Below are 10,192 nucleotides of genomic sequence, written 5' to 3'. Positions count from 1 at the left end.
TGTCGCAGGCAGAGCAGGAGGGAGGAGTGGCTCTCTAAAGCGGCGGTGCTGCTCAGGACACGACCGCAGTCTGCACACTGGTTCTTATCTGCGGAAACTGGGGAGACTTGGAGCTGAAGCGGCAACTACATCAGTTGTGGTTGGCGGTACTGCCACGCCTCCTGGAATGTCAGCGGGTCACTGGGAGGACATGAAGCCGGAGCAAGGGCTGGCGGTGACAATGAAAGGGGTAGGTCGAGGGCTGGAGGGAGACCATTTAAAATGTAAAGCCGCCACGGCCACTGAACGAAGTCTCAAATCAAATCAATGTTTTTTTGTCACATACACATGGTTAGCAGATGTTAATGCGTGTGTAGCGAAATGCTTGTGCTTCTAGTTCTGACCATGCAGTAATATCTAACAAGTAATCTAACCTAACAATTTCACAACAACTACCTTATACACACAAGTGTGAAGGAATGAATAAGAATATGTACATAAAAAATAAATGAATGCGCGATGGCCGAACGGTATAGGCAAGATGCAGTAGATGGTATAGAGTACAGTATATGCATATGAGATGAGTAATGTAGGGTATGTAAACAATATATAAAGTGGCATTGATTAAAGTGGCTAGTGATACATTTATTCCATACATTTTTCATAATTAAAGTGGCTAGAGATGAGTCAGTATGTTGGCAGCAGCCACTTAATGTTAGTGATGGCTGTTTAACAGTCTGATGGCCTTGGGATATAAACTGTTTTTCAGTCTCTCGGTCCCCGCTTTGATGCACCTGTACTGACCTCGCCTTCTGGATGATAGCGGGGTGAACAGGCAGTGGCTCGGGTGGTTATTGTCCTTGATGATATTTTTGGCCATCCTGTGACATCGAGTGGTGTAGGTGTCCTGGAGGGCAGGTAGTTTGCCCCCGGTGATGCGTTGTGCAGACCTCACTACCCTCTGGAGAGCCTTACAGTTGTGGGCGGAGCAGTTTCCGTACCAGGCGGTGATGCAACCCGACAGGATGCTCTCGATTGTGCATCTGTAAAAGTTTGTGAGTGTTTTTGGTGACAAGCCGAATTTCTTCAGCCTCCTGAAGTTGAAGAGGCGCTGCTGTGCCTTCTTCACCACGCTGTCTGTGTGGGTGGACCATTTCAGTTTGTCTGTGATGTGTATGCCGAGGAACTTAAAACTTTCCACCTTCTCCACTACTGTCCCGTCGATGTGGATAGGGGGATGCTCCCTCTGCTGTTTCCTGAAGTCCACGATCATCTCCTTTGTTTTGTTGACATTGAGTGTGAGGTTATTTTCCTGACACCACATTCCGAGGGCCCTCACATCCTCCCTGTAGGCCGTCTCGTCGTTGTTGGTAATCAAGCCTACCACTGTAGTGTCATCTGCAAACTGCAGTCATGGGTGAACAGGGAGTACAGGAGAGGGCTGAGAATGCACCCTTGTGGGTCCCCAGTGTTGAGGATCAGCGGGGTGAAGATGTTGTTACCTACCCTCACCACTTGGGGGCGACCCGTCAGGATGTCCAGGACCCAGTTGCACAGGGCGGGGTCGAGACCCAGGGTCTCAAGCTTAATGATGAGTTTGGAGGGTACTATGGTGTTAAATGTTGAGCTGTAGTCGATGAACAGCATTCTTACATAGGTATTCCTCTTGTCCAGATGGGTTAGGGCAGTGTGCAGTGTGATTGCGTCGTCTGCGGACCAATTGGGGCGGTAAGCAAATTGGAGAGGGTCTAGGGTGTCAGGTAGGGTGGAGGTGATATGGTCCTTGACTCGTCTCTCAAAGCACTTCATGATGACGGAAGTGAGTGCTACAGGGCGATAGTCTCCCAGGACAAGGGGTGGTGGAATTGACCTTGAACTGGTGAGGCTGTGGGTGAGGAGGGGTGGCAGGAGAAGGGTTCACGTTTACCCCTATAGCCTGGTGAGGGCTGGTGCAGCGTCGGCTGCAGTGGCATGGGCTGCGGCTTGAAGTGGAAGCAGCTTGAAGGCTGGGGCTGTATGACCAGAGGCGCAGTGGGGTGGAAGGCAGAAACGGTGCAAGCACTGCAAGAAAGCCCCTGGAGTGACACAGTGCCTGCTGTGATTGGTAGAGATTTGACAACGAAGCAGACCTTTCACATCCCTTGACCCCACCCCTAAAGCACCAGTTAGATGTTAATGTCATCACTCAGGCAGAATCTGCAGCAAGGCACAGAGGAAATATGGATATTCAGAACTTCTTCTGAAAAAGCAAGCTGAGACCGAGAAGAGAAAATTTTTCTGACTGAAGCACGTATCTTCTGACAGTGACACAGTGCCCCCATGTGGACAGAAGCTGAACTTTACTGAAACATAATTCACCGTTTAAAATTAGCAATGTTGAGGTGGCAGAACTGACAAAATTAAATGAATTATAGTCTTATAACCTATTCCATTCTTAAAGCAAACATGTTTGGCTCATGTCTTATTTCCATACATTCCATTCGTAACTATTTGTAAAAAAAAATATACAGTGGGGGGAAAAAGTATTTGATTCACTGCTGATTTTGTACATTTCCCCTCTGACAAAGAAAGGATCAGTCTATAATTTTAATGGTAGGTTTATTTGAACAGTGAGAGACAGAATAACAACAAAAATATCCTGAAAAACGCATGTCAGAAATGTTATAAATTGATTTGCATTTTAATGAGGGAAATAAGTATTTGACCCCCTCTCAATCAGAAAGATTTCTGGCTCCCAGGTGTCTTTTATACAGGTAACGAGCTGAGATTAGGAGCACACTCTTAAAAAAGTAAAAAAGACACCTGTCCACAGAAGCAATCAATCAATCAGATTCCAAAAACTCTCCACCATGGCCAAGACCAAAGAGCTCTAAAAGGATGTCAGGGACAAGATTGTAGACCTACACAAGGCTGGAATGGGCTACAAGACCATCGCCAAGCAGCTTGGTGAGAAGGTGACAACATTTGGTGCGATTATTCGCAAATGGAAGAAACACAAAAGAACTGTCAATATCCCTCGGCCTGGGGCTCCATGCAAGATCTCACCTCGTGGAGTTGCAATGATCATGAGAACGGTGAGGAATCAGCCCAGAACGACACGGGATGATCTTGTCAATGATCTCAAGGCAGCTGGGACCATAGTCACCAAGAAAACAATTGGTAACACACTACGCCATGAAGGACTGAAATCCTGCAGCGCCCGCAAGGTCCCCCTGCTCAAGAAAGCACATATACATGCCCGTCTGAAGTTTGCCAATGAACATCTGAATGACTCAGAGGACAACTGGTGAAAGTGTTGTGGTCAGATGAGACCAAAATGGAGCTCTTTGACATCAACTCAACTTGCCGTGTTTGGAGGAGGAGGAATGCTGCCTATGACCCCAAGAACACCATCCCCACCGTCAAACATGGAGGTGGAAACATTATGCTTTGGGGGTGTTTTTCTGCTAAGGGGACAGGACAACTTCACCGCATCAAAGGGACGATGGACGGGGCCATGTACCGTCAAATCTTGGGTGAGTACCTCCTTTCCTCAGCCAGGGCATTGAAAATGGGTCGTGGATGGGTATTCCAGCATGACAATGACCCAAAACACACGGCCAAGGAAACAAAGGAGTGGCTCAAGAAGAAGCACATTAAGGTCCTGGAGTGGCCTAGCCAGTCTCCAGACCTTAATCCCATAGAAAATCTGTGGAGTGAGCTGAAGGTTCGAGTTGCCAAACGTCAGCCTTGAAACCTTAATGACTTGGAGAAGATCTGCAAAGAGGAGTGGGACAAAATCCCTCCTGAGATGTGTGCAAACCTGGTGACCAACTACAAGAAACGTCTGACCTCTGTGATTGCCAACAAGGGTTTTGCCACCAAGTACTAAGTCATGTTTTGCAGAGGGGTCAAATACTTATTTCCCTCATTAAAATGCAAATCATTTTATAACATTTTTGACATGCGTTTTTCTGGATTTTGTTGTTGTTATTCTGTCTCTCACTGTTCAAATAAACCTACTATTAAAATTATAGACTGATAATTTCTTTGTAAGTGGGCAAACGTTCAAAATCAGCAGGGGATCAAATACTTTTTTCCCCCACTGTATAAATATTTCATTAAGCTTTTATTTGTATTACTCTTTATATTCAATTAGCTACATACTTGTTCTATTGTTGTTCCATTGTCGAGAGGTTAACCTGCAAGTAAGCACCAGCCCCAAAAAAGGGAGCAGGTTGAGGCATTAGTGATTAAGGTGGAGAGGGCAGAACAGCCAGAAAGTCAAAGAGCAGCAGCAGTTACGCCTCGTTCACAACGGAGTGAAAACACAACGCCCCCTTGTGGTTCAAGGTTCCGTTGCGAAACGTCAGTCGAACAACAGGATGTAACCAAAACAGAGAAGATGAAAATATGTGGTTTTCGGGGGTGATGGCTTTATGGGACAGCTAGCAACTTGTTGACAATTAACCATTTGAGTGAGTACTATTTTAAAAGTAATGTTAAATAATACACATTGGGGCCTCCCGAGTGGCACAGTGGTCTAAAGCACTGCATCGCAGTGCTTGAGGCATCTCTACAGACCCGGGTTCAATCCCAGGCTGTGTCACAGCCGGCCGTGACCAGGAGGGATTTTCTTGTCACATCGCGCTCTACCGACTCCTTGTGGAAGTGATAAGAGAATGATCTAATAAAGGTAAATGAATCAATAAACCATGATGAATTATTAGTCATACAGCATGGTTCATGAATAATCAATGTAGTGATCGATTGGTCTGATTAGTCCCAGAAAGTCCAGGAACCACTGGAGAGGGAAAGAAATGTGTGTATGTTATTAGCGTAGAGAGCAGGGGACAGATGGTAAAGGGAGTAAAACTTCAAGGGGTTCCTAACCTTGAGGGAAAGGAACAGGCTGAGCTGGATAGTGATAAACAGTGTGGGAAGTCAACGGGGAATGCAGGTCACCAACAGTTTGTTTGTAAATGCATGTGCGTAAGTAAGCAACAACTATATAACGACTGTTTTGTTATCCTGACCTCAGAACGTTCTCTGAATAAAGCTACAGAAAACTTTTGCAGAAAGCTGAGTCCTTGCCTAATTATTTAACCCATTGTCTTACAAACCTTGGGCATTGGTCAAGGCGTATTGATTATTATCATCAAGATATAGAATTCCTTTATCAGGAAGGCCGGGCGCCTGCAAGCTGACTTCAGTTTTCAGCTGGACGGTGTTTCCTCTGACACATTGGTGCGTCTGGCTTCCGGGTTAAGCGAGAAGTGTGTCAAGAAGCAGTGCGGCTTAGCAGGGTCGCGTTTCGGAGGAGGGATGGCTCTCTACCTTCACCTCTCCCGTCAGTAGGGGAGTTGCAGCGATGGGCCAAGACTGTAGCTGCCAAATAGATACCATGAAATTTAGGAGAAAAGGGGGTAAAAGTACAACAACAACAAAAACATACACATTGGCTGTTAAGCCAATTCGAATAGTAATGTTAAATAATACACATTGGCTGGTAAGACAATTATATTAAATGACTGTTGGTAATAAAGTTTTTTAAGAGGAGGTCGCTAGCTACAATAGTATCTTCAACCTAGCCTAGCTTTCAGATAGCTAGCGAGCTGCTCTGCAGTGCAAGCTAGCTTGACTTGTAATAATGTTAGAGAAACATGTTGGGGAAAAAGTAAGTAGTCAAAACATGTTTGATTATCACCTGAAACAATATATTTATCCTGTCTCGAATGAAGCGATATTTTGCAGTCAATCAAAATAAATGAAATCTCTGACGAGAAACAGGCTCTCCCCCATCTTGCATTACAAACACTACATTTGTTAGTTCAGTAGGGAGAAGATGGCATAGGGCGTAATGAAATACGTCACGATGTGAACGGGGCATTATGCCACTTGCTAGTTGGAACAAGGAAACTCTGACATTTTCGACATGCTAACTGGCTGTAGTTATACACGTGCCGCATTTAACCAATTAGCAAGTCAGAAATGACAGAGTTTCCTAGTTTTATGGTTTATGCAGGTTTATGCAGGGTTGGTGGTAACTAACTTGCTAGTCTCCGTCAGCATAAACCTAGCAGCATGGTCAATTCAGCATCTGCGTTGGCCACACAGCATTTACTGCGATCCGGATTCTGCAGAAGTCAGGGCTGTTGTCAAGGAAGTTGTCAAGGGAGGGAGTTTGCGTTTATACAGGACGTACCGCCCCCACCTACCTCCAATCAATCATGTCAATGCGTAGCTATACAGAGCCCTCCACATTGTTAAAAATGTTAGGAGGCGTGATGTGGAATGGAGCTCATTTTGGCCTCTGCATGCCTCTGGAGGCTCCGCAATTGCGTCACACCCTCCATATGGAAACTCCGATCACATTTTCGGATCAAGCATAAATTGGCTTTTACAGTGTGGAGGGATCCATATAGCTCTGCAGTGACATGATTGGTTGACTGTAGGTGGGGGAGTGAGGTCCTGTTTGAACACAAACTCACTTCCTTGACAACTTCCTTCACAGCAGCTCTGCTTTGCCAAGCACAAAAAGTATGTGTGCCCTGACTTTTGCAGAGGTCATATCACAGTAAATGCTGTACAGCCACTGCAGACGTCTGATTAACCATGCAAAGCCTTTAAGGAACTTGATTTGGCCTCCACAGATCTCCAGATCATATTTTCAGATCAAGCATAAATCTGATTTTAGGGTTGGCTAATGCTAATAAGCTATGGTTAAGCACTCAGCATCCTTAAGCTAGTGGGTGTCAGTCAGAGTTATTTAAAAATATATTAAGTGGATGGGCAAGCTAAGATGTTGATATAAGTCACGATATTAGGAAAAGTGTATATTTCCAGCTAGTGTATTTGATGGGTTTCATTTCTGTAGCTAGCTTGGCTGGCTAGTTCAGTAGCTACTGGCTTACGAGCTAGCTGAGACCGAGAAGAGAGAAAGTTTTTCTTACTGAAGCACATATCTTCTGACAGTGACACAGTGCCCCCATGTGGACAGAAGATGAACTTTACTGAAACATTATAATTCACCCTGTTTAAAATTAGCAATGTTGAGGTGGAAGAACTGACAAAATTAAATGAATCATAGTCTTATAACCTTTTCCATTCTACAAGCAAACATGTTTGGCTCATGTCTTATTTCCATACATTCCATACGTAACTATTTGTAAAAAATAAAAATATAAAAAAAAATATATATAAAATATATATATATATATATATATATATATACACTGCTCAAAAAAATAAAGGGAACACTTAAACAACACAATGTAACTCCAAGTCAATCACACTTCTGTGAAATCAAACTGTCCTCTTAGGAAGCAACACTGATTGACAATACATTTCACATGCTGTTGTGCAAATGGAATAGACAACAGGTGGAAATTATAGGCAATTAGCAAGACACCCCCAATAAAGGAGTGGTTCTGCAGGTGGTAACCACAGACCACTTCTCAGTTCCTATGCTTCCTGGCTGATGTTTTGGTCACTTTTGAATGCTGGCGGTGCTTTCACTCTAGTGGTAGCATGAGACGGAGTCTACAACCCACACAAGTGGCTCAGGTAGTGCAGCTCATCCAGGATGGCACATCAATGCGAGCTGTGGCAAGAAGGTTTGCTGTGTCTGTCAGCGTAGTGTCCAGAGCATGGAGGCGCTACCAGGAGATAGGCCAGTACATCAGGAGACGTGGAGGAGGCCGTAGGAGGGCAACAACCCAGCAGCAGGACCTCTACCTCCGCCTTTGTGCAAGGAGGAGCAGGAGGAGCACTGCCAGAGCCCTGCAAAATGACCTCCAGCAGGCCACAAATGTGCATGTGTCTGCTCAAACGGTCAGAAACAGACTCCATGAGGGTGGTATGATGGCCCGACGTCCAAAGGTGGGGGTTGCGCTTACAGCCCAACACCGTGCAGGACGTTTGGCATTTGCCAGAGAACACGAAGATTGGCAAATTTGCCACTGGTGCCCTGTGCTCTTCACAGATGAATGCAGGTTCACACTGAGCACGTGACAGACGTGACAGAGTCTGGAGACGCCGTGGAGAATGTTCTGCTGCCTGCAACATCCTCCAGCATGACCGGTTTGGCGGTGGGTCAGTCATGGTGTGGGGTGGCATTTCTTTGGGGGGCCGCACAGCCCTCCATGTGCTCACCAGAGGTAGCCTGACTGCCATTAGGTACCGAGATGAGATCTCAGGCCCCTTGTGAGACCATATGCTGGTGCGGTTGGCCCTGGGTTCCTCCTAATGCAAGACAATGCTAAACCTCATGTGGCTGGAGTGTGTCAGCAGTTCCTGCAAGAGGAAGGCATTGATGCTATGGACTGGCCCGCCCGTTACCCAGACCTAAATGCAATTGAGCACATCTGGGACATCATGTCTTGCTCCATCCACCAACGCCACGTTGCACCACAGACTGTCCAGGAGTTGGCGGATGCTTTAGTCCAGGTCTGGGAGGAGATCCCTCAGGCCACCTCATCAGGAGCATGCCAAATATATATATATATACTGCTCAAAAAAATAAAGGGAACACTTAAACAACACATCCTAGATCTGAATGAAAGAAATAATCTTATTAAATACTTTTTTCTTTACATAGTTGAATGTGCTGACAAAAAAAATCACACCAAAAATAATCAATGGAAATCCAATTTATCAACCCATGGAGGTCTGGATTTGGAGTCACACTCAAAATTAAAGTGGAAAACCACACTACAGGCTGATCCAACCTTGATGTAATGTCCTTAAAACAAGTCAAAATGAGGCTCAGTAGTGTGTGTGGCCTCCACGTGCCTGTATGACCTCCCTACAACACCTGGGCATGCTCCTGATGAGGTGGCGGATGGTCTCTTGAGGGATCTCCTCCCAGACCTGGACTAAAGCATCTGCCAACTCCTGGACAGTCTGTGGTGCAACGTGGCGTTGGTGGATGGAGCGAGACATGATGTCCCAGATGTGCTCAATTGGATTCAGGTCTGGGGAACGGGTGGTCCATAGCATCAATGCCTTCCTCTTGCAGGAACTGCTGACACACTCCAGCCACATGAGGTCTAGCATTGTCTTGCATTAGGAGGAACCCAGGGCAAAACCGCACCAGCATATGGTCTCACAAGGGGTCTGAGGATCTCATCTCAGTACCTAATGGCAGTCAGGCTACCTCTGGCGAGCACATGGATGGCTGTGCAGCCCCCCAAAGAAATGCCACCCCACACCATCACTGACCCACCGCCAAACCGGTCATGCTGGAGGATGTTGCAGGCAGCAGAACGTTCTCCACGGCGTCTCCAGTCTCTGTCACGTCTATCACATGTGCTCAGTGTGAACCTGCTTTCATCTGTGAAGAGCACAGGGCGCCAGTGGCAAATTTGCCAATCTTGGTGTTCTCTGGCAAATGCTAAACGTCCTGCACGGTGTTGGGCTGTAAGCACAACCCCCACCTGTGGACGTCGGGCCCTCATACCACCCTCATGGAGTCTGTTTCTGACCGTTTGAGCAGACACATGCACATTTGTGGCCTGCTGGAGGTCATTTTGCAGGGCTCTGGCAGTGCTCCTCCTGCTCCTCCTTGCACAAAGGCGGAGGTAGCGGTCCTGCTGCTGGGTTGTTGCCCTCCTACGGCCTCTTCCACGTCTCCTGATGTACTGACCTGTCTCCTGGTAGCGCCTCCATGCTCTGGACACTACGCTGACAGACACAGCAAACCTTCTTGCCACAGCTCGCATTGATGTGCCATCCTGGATGAGCTGCACTACCTGAGCCACTTGTGTGGGTTGTAGACTCCGTCTCATGCTACCACTAGAGTGAAAGCACCGGCAGCATTCAAAAGTGACCAAAACATCAGCCAGGAAGCATAGGAACTGAGAAGTGGTCTGTGGTCCCCACCTGCAGAACCACTCCTTTATTGGGGGTGTCTTGCTAATTGCCTATAATTTCCACCTGTTGTCTATTCCATTTGCACAACAGCATGTGAAATTTATTGTCAATCAGTGTTGCTTCCTAAGTGGACAGTTTGATTTCACAGAAGTGTGATTGACTTGGAGTTACATTGTGTTGTTTAAGTGTTCCCTTTATTTTTTTGAGCAGTGTATATTGTATTACTCTTTTTATTCAATTAGCTACATACTTGCTCTATTGTTGTTGCATTTTCGGGAGGTTAACCTGCAAGTCAACATATTCCATGTATATGACAAATAAACAAACTTGAACTTGCTCTGCGAATGACACTACTATTTTT

Source organism: Salmo salar, chromosome ssa04, assembly GCF_905237065.1.
Source record: "Salmo salar chromosome ssa04, Ssal_v3.1, whole genome shotgun sequence".
In the NCBI taxonomy this organism is placed as follows: Eukaryota; Metazoa; Chordata; class Actinopteri; order Salmoniformes; family Salmonidae; genus Salmo; species Salmo salar.
This window is presented reverse-complemented; position numbering follows the sequence as displayed.